This window comes from Marmota monax, unplaced genomic scaffold, assembly GCF_021218885.2.
Source record: "Marmota monax isolate L192 unplaced genomic scaffold, Marmota_monax_Labrador192_F-V1.1 WCK01_AAM20220418_F8-fsc00045, whole genome shotgun sequence".
Classification (NCBI taxonomy): domain Eukaryota; kingdom Metazoa; phylum Chordata; class Mammalia; order Rodentia; family Sciuridae; genus Marmota; species Marmota monax.
In genome coordinates this window covers 6190301-6203298 of record NW_026692132.1, presented here as the reverse complement: position 1 = coordinate 6203298, position 12998 = coordinate 6190301, and the positions used below count along the sequence as shown (strand labels likewise).

At 38.9% G+C, this 12998-nt stretch overlaps 1 protein-coding gene across 1 annotated transcript in view; it reads right to left on the bottom strand.

Annotated features, from left to right (window-relative positions):
- The window catches only part of Slc35f2 (solute carrier family 35 member F2), a 60153-nt gene that overhangs the window by 27131 nt on the left and 20024 nt on the right, over positions 1-12998 (bottom strand). The window lies entirely within an intron of this gene.

The window sequence follows — 12998 nt, the reverse complement described above, 5'->3', positions numbered from 1 at the left end:
AGAAGGAAGAGATCATCAATACAGAGTGTCAGAAACTGCAGAGAATGACAGGATGGCTAAGGAAACAGGATGACTGGTACATTGGAAGCTGCTGGATTTTTGAAGGCAAACTTTTTGTTGGTGGGAATATCCAAAGTGGATTTCAATGGGCCGAGGGAACAGAAGACCTGCAATTGAGTGCACCAAACAGAACGCTGTTTCAAAAAATGATGAAAGGAAGGAGAACAGGGATGGGCAAAGAGTTCAAAGAATAGGCAGCAGTGTTGAGGACAGGGTTTTCATTGTCTTGCCAAGGATCAGGGAAACTTAAACAAGTTTGGAAGGTAAACAACCGAAGGCAGCAAGGGTAAAAGCTTAAGACCCACAGGAAAGAAAATCAAGAGATGATGGAGACAGACAGTTCTTGGAAGGGTCAGGAACCCGGGCTGAGAACACTACAACCTTTATCAAAAATATTCTCTATAGAAATGCTTCCTTGAACTTAGAGAGATAAGAATTTGAATTCATTATCGTGTGAACCTCAGAGCTCACTGGTTCTCCACCCTGGCTCATACTACTATTAACAGGAGAGCTGTTTTAAAAGTACCTATGGCTCAGGAAGGAGCCAGTGGCAGAGAGAATTTTTAGCATGCACAAGGTCCTGCATTCAATCTTCAACGGCAAAAAAACAAACAAATAAATAGGATAAAATACGGATTTCCTGGCCCCCCAAACAAACCAATTATTGGACAATCTCTATAGTGGAATCTAGGAATTGGTCTGCTTTTAGGGAGCCACGTTGAGACTGAAGATGCACTTCAACCTTCTCCTGTTACAGCTGCCACAGGAAAGTTCACAGGGGAGATGAGGTGCCTTAGGGATCCAATCTGATTTATGAATTTCTTCCTTTTTTTTCTTTTTAACATTTCAGAGAAATTATGCTTAACCCAATAAGTCTTCACAGACATTCCAAGACTCTTCACCGTGTCATCTGTGTTGAGGATGTGCATGTTTATTTCAACAAAGCATGTCATGGCTTTTTAAAACTCCTTTTAAACCCTCTGGTTTGGGGGCTGGGGTTGTAGCTTAGTGGTTGAGCACTTGCCTCGCATGCGTGAGGCGCTGGGGTCGATCCTCAGCACCACGTAAAATAAATAAAAATAAATAAATAAAGCAAAGATATTGTGTCTATTTACAACCAAAAAAAAACCTCTGGTTTTGATGTCACCTTAGTAGGCTGGGCTCTCTGTGAGGCTGAAAGCTCGAGGCATTGTTCTCTTTGGATCTGAGAAAAGTAGAAACTGCAGGAGCCACAAGTGCCCCCTACATACTTTAATGCCACTGAGATGGGCCTTTCCATCAGCCACTGGTAGGGCTGCCCCTAATCATGACCATATTCCCTTTTTTTTTTTTTTTCCTGGACTGTGAGGCAGCTCCTACCACCATCTTCTAGAGCCAATAAAGAGAATTTTAAAACTATGTGCCAGGGGCCATCTTTGTTGTGGTTGTTGTTGTTTAGATATTTTCTTAGTTGTCAATAGACTTTATATATATATATATATATATATATATATTTATATTTATTTATTTATATTCAGTGCTGAGAATCAAACCCAGTGCCTCACACATGCTAGGCAAGTGCTCTACCACTGGGCCACAACCCCAGTCCCCAGGAGCCATCTTTTAAACACAACTAGCTATTCTCTTGCTTTACTAAAACAACCCAACTGCCACAAGAAAGCCTGATATAGTCCAGCCTTGCTGCAGTGATTTATGAATTTCTGTTAAATTACTGGATGTGTGATTTCTTCTTCCTTTTCCAGTACTGGGGCTTGAACTCAGGGATGCTCTACCAGTGAGCTACATCCCCAACCTTTTTTTGTTTAATTTTGAGACAGGGGTCTTGCTAAGTTGGGCATGCTGGCCTTGAATTTACCTCAGCCTCCCAAGTAGCTGGTATAATAGGGATGCACCCCCACACCCAGCTCTAATTATTTTCTCTCGTGTTTCTTCTAGCTTCAGAACCTTATACTGTCACCCTGTCTTACTTTTTAAAATATTTTCCTTGTTCGTTCATTTCTTTTATTTCATTCAACATGTACTTGTTGTCCAGAGTTCCTAAGCAATAAGAGGAAACAGAGTATCTAACCGTTGACAATGTATTCTTTTCTCTGTAAGATTTGTGTCAGTAATTTGCCATTCACCTCAAACAAAGACAAAAAGAAGAAAAGTGAAGCTTGCTGGGTAAGACAACCCTAAGTACATTTGTAGAGCACCCACCATGTGCCAGGCCTTGGAAATGCAAAAATGGACAGGCACCCTCTGCCCTGAGAAGCTGGGTCTGCTGGGGATGGATGTCAAGAGTTCACCAGAGGGGCTGGTGAATGAATGCTCCCTTCCGGCCTTGCTGATCACTCCCCTCCTTCCTATTTAGGAGATTTTAGTGATTTCACCACCAGCAAGATAAGACATTGACATTAGAGCATTTTTCATCCTCAGCCCTTCTTGATCTGCTTTGGGTTGACTTTTCCACCCTCACCTGTTGCCATTTTTCCTTATGCTCTGTGCTGTACCTACATCAATGTACTTGAAATCTCTGAATGTGCCACAGTTTTCTGGCTCTGTGCCTTGGTATCTGATATCACTTCTGCTGGGAATGCCTTTTCTTACTGAGTCAGTCTAGTGAATTTTTTTTTGTGTGTGTGTGACACTAGGGATCAAACCTAGGGCCTCCCATGTGCTTTATGCAAATCCTCTGCCACTAAGCTGCAGCCCTCCTCTGGTGAACTCTTTTTTTTTTTAATATTTTATTAGTTGTTGATGGACCTTTATTTATATGTGGTACTGAGAATCGAACCCAGTGCCTCACACATGCTAGGCAAGTGCTCTACCGCTGAGCCACGACACCAGCCCCTCTGGTGAACTCTTGACATCCATCCCCAGCAGACCCAGCTTCTCAGGGCAGAGGGTGCCTGTCCATTTTTGCATCTCCAAGGCCTGGCACATGGTGGGTGCTCTACAAATGTACTTAGGGTTGTCTTACCCAGCAAGCTTCACTTTTCTTCTTTTTGTCTTTGTTTGAGGTGAATGGCAAATTACTGAAACAAATCTTACAGAGAAAAGAATACATTGTCAACCCTTAGCATTGTCATTCCAAATATGTCAGAGCACGTAGCACCGGAAACCTTATCTAATACAGAAACCAATTAAAGAGACAAGTTAACAGAGACAAAGGAGTCTAGAACAAAACCCGGATTCCTAGACCAGAAAACAATGTTTAATCAAGATCCCAAAGGCAAGAGAAAAAGACACATTTAGAAGGAAATAACTCTATTTTGGACATACTAGATTTTGTTTAATTGCTAGACAGCCAAGAAGAAATGTCCAGTACGCAGTTGGAAGTTGGGGAAAGAACTAAGTTGGATATAGACCTGTGCCTCGCTCTCCAGCCTCATCTTGCACTACTCCTTCACAGATTGTTTAATTTTTAACACGATACCTTTGTTTAAAATATAACAAAAGTATCATGGGGGACTAGTTCTAGGATCTGCCACACTTATCAAAATCCACAGATGCTCGATACTGTATATAAAAGGGTGTGGTATTCAAATATAACCAAACTCCTGTATATTTTAAAGCACTTCTAGAGTATTTATTATACCTACTACAACGTAAGTACTTTATATGGGACTTGAGGGTATAGCTCAATGGTAGAGAACTAACCTAGAATGTGCTAGGTTTGATTCCTAGTACCATCAAAAAGAAAAAAAAAGTAAGGTATGTGTTATAATGTATGTATTATTTAAGAATTAATGACAAGAAAAGAAATCTGTATGTCTTCAGTACAGACATAATTTTTCCCAAATATTTTCAAAATGTGGTTGGTTGAATTTATAGATATAGAACCTGCAGATATAAGACCAATTATCTAATATACAATCAATATGTACCATGTAGCTACCAGGTGGCTTAAGAAATAAAAATTAACAACAACAACATAACCTCTCTTGCATTCTCCCCAATCTCTGAGCCCTCTTGAGAGGTAACTACTTTCCAGAACTTGATATTTATTATTCTCATCCATTTTTATTACCATGAGTATCCCTAAGCAAATATCATTGCTTTTGTTTGTTGTTAAATTTTATATAAATGGCATTGTACTGTATATGTATACTTCTGCAACTTGCTATTTTGATCAACATTGTTTGAGAGTATCATCCCTTCCTTTTCACTACTATGTAGTATTCCACTGTACAAATATATCATATTTTATTCATTCTCCCAGTATTAGATTTTTAGATTGTTTTCCAATTTTTTATTGTTCTTGTGAACAAGGCCTCTACAAACATTCTAGTGTATGTCTCCTGATTTACATATCTATTTTTCTAGTTTTTAACAAACCTGTACAAATGGATTACAGATATACTTAAAATGTAATCTCCCCAGCACTCAGGACTGCCTGATGGGGCCATCTAAGGCATCTGGAGAGATTCCAGTCAGTTGCTTTTACTTCTGGGAACAGTGAATTTAGAGTGCACTGAAAATATAAAGACTTTCTATTGTGTCTTAAGAGTTTAAAGCAATCATTTAATCTGGAGTGGAGTCATTGGTCTTAGGGCATAAGCATCAACTTTACTAGTTTTGCAGTTCAAAGGGTTATATTCTTCCCTGTAGTTTTAGTCTGTCCATTCCAAAAGGAAGGAACTTCCACCTTTCAAGAGGAAGGAATGATGTCAGAAACTTGCCAAATCCAAAGACTAAGCTATTGAAAAAAAATTCACCAAGATGAGCAAAATATTAAGGACATGCTCTTGGAGGGGAGGTACGTTTTTAGGGATGCTGTAGCCACAGGCTAAAGTGGTAACCCAGATCCTGAGGTTGCTGCCTCTTTCTTTTGTGCTCACTTCTTACTAAAGGGGCCTGTTGGCCTTGATCTCAGGCTGTAATTGGGTCTATCCTAGACAAAAGAAATGCACCACTTGGTCCTGTATAGTGCATTCAGTGTCTGAAGGAATAAGAGGACAAAGCCAAAGGATGAACAGTTCATTCATTACTGTCATTCATTATGTGTTCGTTCATTACATGTCCTTCTCCCAGCCGAATATTCCCCTTGGTAAGCATGAAGGACAGGGTGCCTGGCAAAGGGAATTATCCCAATTTCTCATTCTCCCAATATCTCATTGTGCAGTGACTATAATCGTAGCACACACTCCCAACACAATTCTCACCATAACCCCGAGAGAAGTATCATTACACTCAAGCTACAGATGGACAAAACGAAGCTCAGAATGGTTCAGTAACTCACCCAGTTAGCCAAGGGCAGAAGAAATCAGTTTCATTTTGTTTTGTTTTGAACTAATCAGAAGGTTCAAATTCCCTTTAAGAGGGTGGGGGAGTTAGGGAAAATTCCTCTCCTCCCCAGAAAGAAAATCTTAGAATTATCAAAGTTTGGTACTAATGCCCACCTCTTTAAATTGAGGAGACTGGGACCCACAGGAGGGATTCATTCTGCCTAAGGACAGACAGGGAAAAAAATGCAATGCCCAAATCTCCTGACCATTAAACATCTGCTGTGCCTCCTACAGCACATGGTCTTGAGATAATAGGTGAGGTCATCCCTCACAGTGGGTATCTTTCTCCTCTCTGCATCATTTCTCCTCAATCTCCTTCCTCATGTCTCTCTCCCCAGCCGCCTGAACCTCTCTATTGTGATTCCATAACACAGCCTATATCAGAAAACCTCTTCTCCGAAACATTCTTGGCACCTCACATTGCTGTCAAGAAAGAGCGAGCCACCCCTGGTCTCTCCCCTCCCCTCAGTAACACTGCCTCCCTGTGTATAATGGGGGAGCTAGATTTCCAAACGAGAAGGCACAGTAAATCTAATCAAGTGGCTGATAACCTAATCATATTCAGACTATTTCTCACATCCTATAATGGACCTGAAAACAATTATAAATTTGAAATAAGTGAGAAAAAGTGTGGCATCACTAAGTCCTATTCACAAACCAACAGAATTTCTCCAGTAAGCTCATATTTGCATTCTAAAATAGTGCAATTAAGCAAGCTGCCCTCCAACTATAAAGTATACCATCTTCTAGAAAAAAAAGAAGAGTCACAAATTGAGTATGGAGATTTAAAGTTACAGGAATGCACTTCTCTTGGCTCCAAATCATAATGACCTCATCTATAATGGAAAAGCAGGGGAGAGAGAGAGCAAGATCAAGTGAGCAAGTGAGAGGGAGAAAGAGAGGGCATACAAACAAGAGAGAGGGAGAACCTGGAGGGGATGGAAATTAAAGAAAAAAGAAGGAAACACTCAGACTTGTAATGAAAGACGCAGCAGCTTCAAAACACGTTTTGTTGCTTATAACCTAACCTTCATATTTACATTTTACCATGAGGTCCTAATTTGGGTGAATTCTGAACAGAGGGACACTACACCAGAACAAAACCTGTTCCTGTCTGAGGGAAGCTGCCAGAATCAACGTGCATCTGACCATGGGATATATCCTGTCATGGTTTTTCAAACGGAACCTTTACTGAAGTGAACTTCAATGGCAGGATAAGGTCCAACTGTATTTCCCAAGGCGGCATCATGCTGTGGGAGCCAGGCCACCAGAAAGCACAGCAAACAAAAGAGCTATGGATCATTGGAGGCAGCAGCAGAAGACAGGTAGGAAAGATGTGAGTAAGGCCACTTCCAACTACTTTATTGTTTGGATAAGAACCTAAGAATTTACGGAATGAAAAAATAAGAAGAAGACTGTATGTAGTGCTGGGGACCTAACATCCGCACACTAGGCAAGTGCTCTACCACTGAGCTACATTCCCAGTCCTTAAAGCACTTTATTTCCCCCTTCTTTCTTCCAGAAAACCTAAAGTACATAACTTAATATCCCTTCTACTCCAAAACACATACTCATGCATATGCTTTCCAATGAAACCATATCCTCTTTTATGCACTTACTCCTTCAGTAAATTCTTCAGTCATATATTGAATGTTAACATATGTATATTATATATACACGTCACCCACCAGGAATTTAGAATTTAAAAGACCCACATATGGGGCTGGGATTGTGCTCAGAGTAAGAGTGCTCGCCTCGCATCCATGAGGCACTGGGCTCGATCCGCAGCACCACATTAAAAAAAATAAAGATATTTTTTAAAAAGTCATTAACATTAAAAAAAATAAAAATAAAAGACCCACATATTTCCCAGTCCAGACCCTCTCTCTTCTCCCCAGCCCAAATCTGGGCCTCACACTGTGGGTCTGATACGGCTCATGGCTCTTCTTCCACTAAGACCCCAAGCTCCAAGAGAACAGGGACCCTACATCCTCTATGACTAACACAGTGTCTGGCACACAGGGAGGGATATTTACCATTGTTGAACATCTTAAGGAGTTTCTGTCTAGATAAAGAGTCAGACCTAACAACACAGAAGGACAATAAAATGGGAAAGTTAAAAATAAGCAGTGCTTGCAGCTAAGACGAGAAGGGTCAAGATCTCCTAGAGAAGGTTCAGAGAGGAGATACTTGATTAGAGACTAGAAAGATGAACGATTTCCAGGAAGATTCAAGAACACAGGAAAGCCTATAATCTTGATTTCTGCCTAAATCAAATACTAGTTGGACATAATATATACATGATACACAATGATGGAGTTCATTCATTTCTTTAGCACTTGTTCATGTGCAACTTCAAGTCAGACGAGAAGTCCTCTACTTAGACATCAAGACCCCAGCTCAGACCAACGGAATCAGATTCTCAGGATGCAGGGTCAAAAATAGCAGCCTATTTTAAAAGCCTCCTAGATGAGTCTAAGATTCAATCAAGATAGCAAATCATCAAATTATTCTCTTCTTTTTATTTGATGGGGAAAAGAAAAGAGTTCCAAGCTGGGCACAGGGGCACACATGTGGAATCCCAGTGACTTGGAAAACTGAGGCAGGAAGATCACAAGTTCAAGGCCAGCCTCAGCAACTTAGTGAAACCCTGTTTCAAAATAAAAAAATAAAAGGCCTGGGAATGTAGCTCAGTGATAAAGCACCCTGGGTTCAACTCCCTCAATATATTACAAAAAGAGAGAGAGAGAGAGAGAAACATTCAAATGATTGATAAAATGCATTGTTTGGATGCAGATCACATATTTCCTTCACATTATGTCTCAATAAATCTGCTGCTAGGTTGCACATGGTCTGCTAAAGGTAGGATTTAATATTAAAGACTTCTATAAAGCACAGCTATTTTGGATAATTTTTTAAATCCATCACATCTACCACCTATAAATATCTGGTAAAGAATAATAATTTCCATAACATCTATAGAAATTTTATCACATATCCATAAAGAAATATTCATTTAGGCCAAGTCCTTACACTTAGCACATAAATTATCCAGTTGTTTTCTAGAACATTTTAAATAATATTGGAAACAAGCTCAAAATTAATTATAAGTAGTTTTTTCTTTTTTTTTTTTTTAGTTTTTTCTTTATATAGTGAAAAGAAGCCTCAATGACCTGTTTTGTTTCCATCTCTGCAGGCCAGAGATGTAGCTCAGGGATAAAGCACTCCTGGATTCAATCCCCAGCACCCAAAAAGTAAATAAATAAAATAACTTTTAAAAATAAATGAGGTCTAGATTTAAATTTGAAACATGAACGAGAACAGAAACAGGTATAGGCAAGTGAAAATAGTGGTTTGCATCAAGCCTTGTTCTAGAAGTCTGAGGGTGATTGCTCCTGAGATGTGGCCTAATATGCCTTCCGAATATACCAAAGAATCCTAGACTTCAAAACAGAGGACCTAACTCTACCCTTTGAAAATTCTTTTAAAATTATAGTTGTTCTTGTTATTTTAAATGGATGTTATACCACCCACCCACCTTATGCACTCATTGAATTTTATTTCCTTCCTTCCTCTGCCTTGCCCATCCTTTCAGTAACCTGCCCAGTAGAATTTTAATGATGAAAATATTTCATATGTGCACTGATACGGTTTGTATATGGTCTGAGTGTGTCTCCCAAAGTTTCAAGTGCCAGAAGCTTGGTCCCAAATGTGGTGATGTTGAAAGGTGGTACAAACTCTAAGAGGTGGAGCCTCTTGGGAGGTGATTAAGTTTTTGAGAGGAACTGATGCTTTTCTCATGGAAGTGCATTCTTCCAGAGAGGACTGTTATAAATAAGCTGAAACCTCCCCTAAACCTCTCTGGCTTCCTGTCTCACCATGCGGCCACTCTCCCATTTCTGCACACAGCTGGTTCCCTTTCCATTTCTCCACCATGTTGTGACATAGGGGAATCCCATCAGGATGCTGGAACCATGCTGGTTGGACCTTCCAACCACCAGAAATAGTCAAATAAGTTTGTTTTCTTTAAAAGTACACAGTCTTGGGGATTTTGTTCTAGCAACACAAAATGGACTAATACATGCACCATCAAATACATTGCTCTGAGCCATGTGTAGCTAAAGAACTCTTAAAATATCACTAATGTGGATGAGGAACTGAATTTTTAATGTTATTCAACTACAATGTAAATTAAAAGTCATATGTAGCTACTGGTATCAAATTAAATGGTGCAGTTATAAGAGAGCACTGTACAGTAGAAGTTACTGTAATAATGGGAATGTTCAAGAAGTAACTATTAAGCATTTGAAAGGTAGCTAGTATGAATGAGCAACTAAATTTTTCACTTATTTTCATTTTTATTTATTTCTATTTAAATAACTACAGATGGCAACTAGCTCTGGTACTAGAAAGCACAGCTCTAGCCCAATACCTCTCCATTGTTAATGTGATATGAATCACCTAAAGCTCTTGTTAAGTTGCATACTTCTGACTCAATGCATTTGGAGACAATCTTGAGATTCTGTATTTCAAATGAGTGCACAGGTGATGCCCATGTGGCCAGTCGCTGGACCACACTTTGAGTAGCAAGGCTTTACAGCAATGTTTCCAATACTGAGGTTGAGAGACCTCAGACCCAGCACCCTTTGAAAGAAGTGACAGCAATCCTTGTACTATTGGGGATCTTTATAAAACTTCAAGAAGTCTAAAACTACTGCTGACCATTGCTGGTAAGAATGCAAAATGAAACAATCTCTATTGAGAGGGAGGGAGTGGTGGGGCTGGGTTGTGGCTCAGTGGTAGAGCGCTCGCCTAGCATGCATGAGGCCCTGGGTTCGATCCTCAGCACCACATAAAAAATAAATAAAATAAAGAGGAGTAAGTTAAGGTAAAATAAGATTTAAAAAAAAAAAAAAAAAGAGAGAGAGGGAGGGAGTGGCAATTTTTGGCATCTTGAGCTATTTTATCTCTAGGAACCCATCCCAAAGCTATGTCATCAAAAACACAAAAAGGTATATATACAAAGCTATTAACTGCAAATCCGTAATAGCAAGACTAAAGAAGAAACCTAAATGTCCAACAAGGGACTGAAGTAGTAAACACAAAGCAGTACTGTACAGCTATGATATATGATACAGGGCAAAAGAAAAGAAAAAGAAATAAGGCAAAAATTTCTATACGCTGCTATAAAGTAACTGCCAGGTGCACTTAAATAAAAGAAGCAAATATGGGCTAAGTGGAAACAGAAAACTAATATTTATCTATAATTCATTACTAGTTTTGTATTTATGTATTTATTTACTTATTTTTGGTTCTGGGGACTGAACTCTAGGATGTTTAACCACTGAACCACATCCCCATCCTTTTTTATTTATATTTTTATTTTTAAAAATATTTATTTTTTAGTTAGAGGTAGACACAATATCTTTATTTTATTTTTTTACGTGGTGCTGAGAATTGAACCCAGTGCCTCACACATGCTAGGTGAGTGTTCTACTTCTGAGTCACAAACCCAGCCCACCCCCCTTTTAATTTTTTTTTTTTTTTTTTTTTTGAGACAGTCTAACTAAGTTGCTTAGGAACTCACTAAGTTACTGAGGCTGGTCTCAAAATTGTGCTACTCCTACCTCAGGCTTCAGAGTCACTGGGATTACAGGTGTGTGTCACCACACCTGGCTTATTATTTTTTTGGAGGGGGGAGGGAGTACTGGGGATTGAACTCAGGGGCACTGAACCACTGAGCCACATCCCCAGCCCTATTTTCTTTTTATTTAGAGACAGGGTCTCACTGAGTTGTTTGGCACCTCGCTTTTGCTGAGGCTGGCTTTGAACTCACAATCCTCCTGCCTCAGCCTCCCAAGCCACTGGGATTGTGGGCGTGCAACACCGCACCCGGCCTGTCTTATTAATATTTTAAAATTAAAAAATTAAAATTTAAAAGTTAAAGTTATTCATAAGGTTGGAAGGGAGCAAAGTAAAAGATATCTAAATATATCTTGTTTTCTAGATTTGTCTTTGGAACCATGTAAAGACTGTAAAACAATATAATTATCTAAAATAAACTTTTAGGGTACATCTAACTAAAAACTTAAATTAAAAATGAATTTGATGTTTTAAAGTGGTGGCAAAACCAAATGGAGGCCAGCTGCAGTGGCACAGGCCTGTAATCCCAGCAGCTCGAGAGGCTGAGACAGGAGGATCAAGAGTTCAAAGCCAGCCTCAGCAATTTAGTAAGGCCCTAAGCAACTCAGTGAGACCCTGTGTCTAACTAAAATATTTTAAAAGGGCTGAGGATGTGGCTCAGTGGTTAAACACCCCTGGATTCAATCTCAGATACCAAAAAAAAAAATAGGGGAATTATTTCAAGTGACTTTAACATATGCTAATTTAACAGTACATTCCTAACAGAATATACATCACAGGAACAAAAAGAACTGTAAGACATCTTAAACTGTTTGGCAATAGTGTTCCTATTATTATGAGACTATGTGTGAATACTGTGGAATAAAACAAATAAGAAATTACATGGATGTACCAATGTTAAGGAAAAAGGAGATGAAGATTTAAGACTGACAAGATTGGGTTAAAACCCTATAATTCTGAACTTAAAAGTTAGAATTAACTCATGAGATATTCTATAATTATTCATATTTCCCACCTCTGTCCACTGAAAAGCCCTGAAACAAACACCAACCCACTGACTTATGAACACCCATAGAACCCATATTATGGTGACCAAGTACTACCTCCCACTAAAAAGAGGTAGGGTTCTTTTGAGAATAGCTGATTTCAGACCTAGGGCAGGAAATGTGACAAAACGAGCCTGGACCATCAATACCAAAGCACAAGAAAACTACCAAATACATGACAAAAAGATATTCTGAGTATGATAAGAATAACTGCAATGGACTCACACACCTCAAATATGTTTAAATCCACTAGTTAGTAATAGCAATACTTTTTTTTATTAGTAATAGCAATACTTAAAAAAAAAAAACTCACTGGAATTCGGAAAATGCTAAAGAACCAATTCGTTATTTTAAAAGCTAGTAAATAAGCCAGGCATGGTGGTAAAAAGTGTGGAGGCACAAGCCTGTTATCTCAGCCAATTGGGAGACTGAGGTAGGAGGATCACAAGTTCAAGGCCAGGTTCAGCAATTTAGCAAGGCCCTAAGCAACTTAGTGAGACCCTATCTCAAAATGAAAGATAAAAAGGATTGGTGATATAGTTTAGTGGTAAATTACCCCTGGGTTAAAAGTCTACAGTACCCTAAATAAATAAATAAATGATAGTAAATAAAGGGAAAGATGAAACATTTACCCTGCCTTTTCCTGTACATTTCAAAGAATTGATGAAAGCGAGTTTAATCTTTGTAGAAATATTCTTATGAAATGGTAGAAATAGAATATCACTCTATAAGTCTTAATTTTTTAAAAATGGATTTGGATAATAAATGTCAATAGCTACTAACATAACAAAAAGAGAAAGCAAACACTAAGTGCCTCCTAATGACAGTACACAATACCTGTGAAATATTCTCACCAATAATACAATCACAAGTGCTTTTACCTGGCATGCATGAGCCAAGCCCATGAAAATAGTCTGGGGAACATATACTTCATTAGGAAAAAAATACATCCTGATTTTCAGTAACATGATCTGAAAAT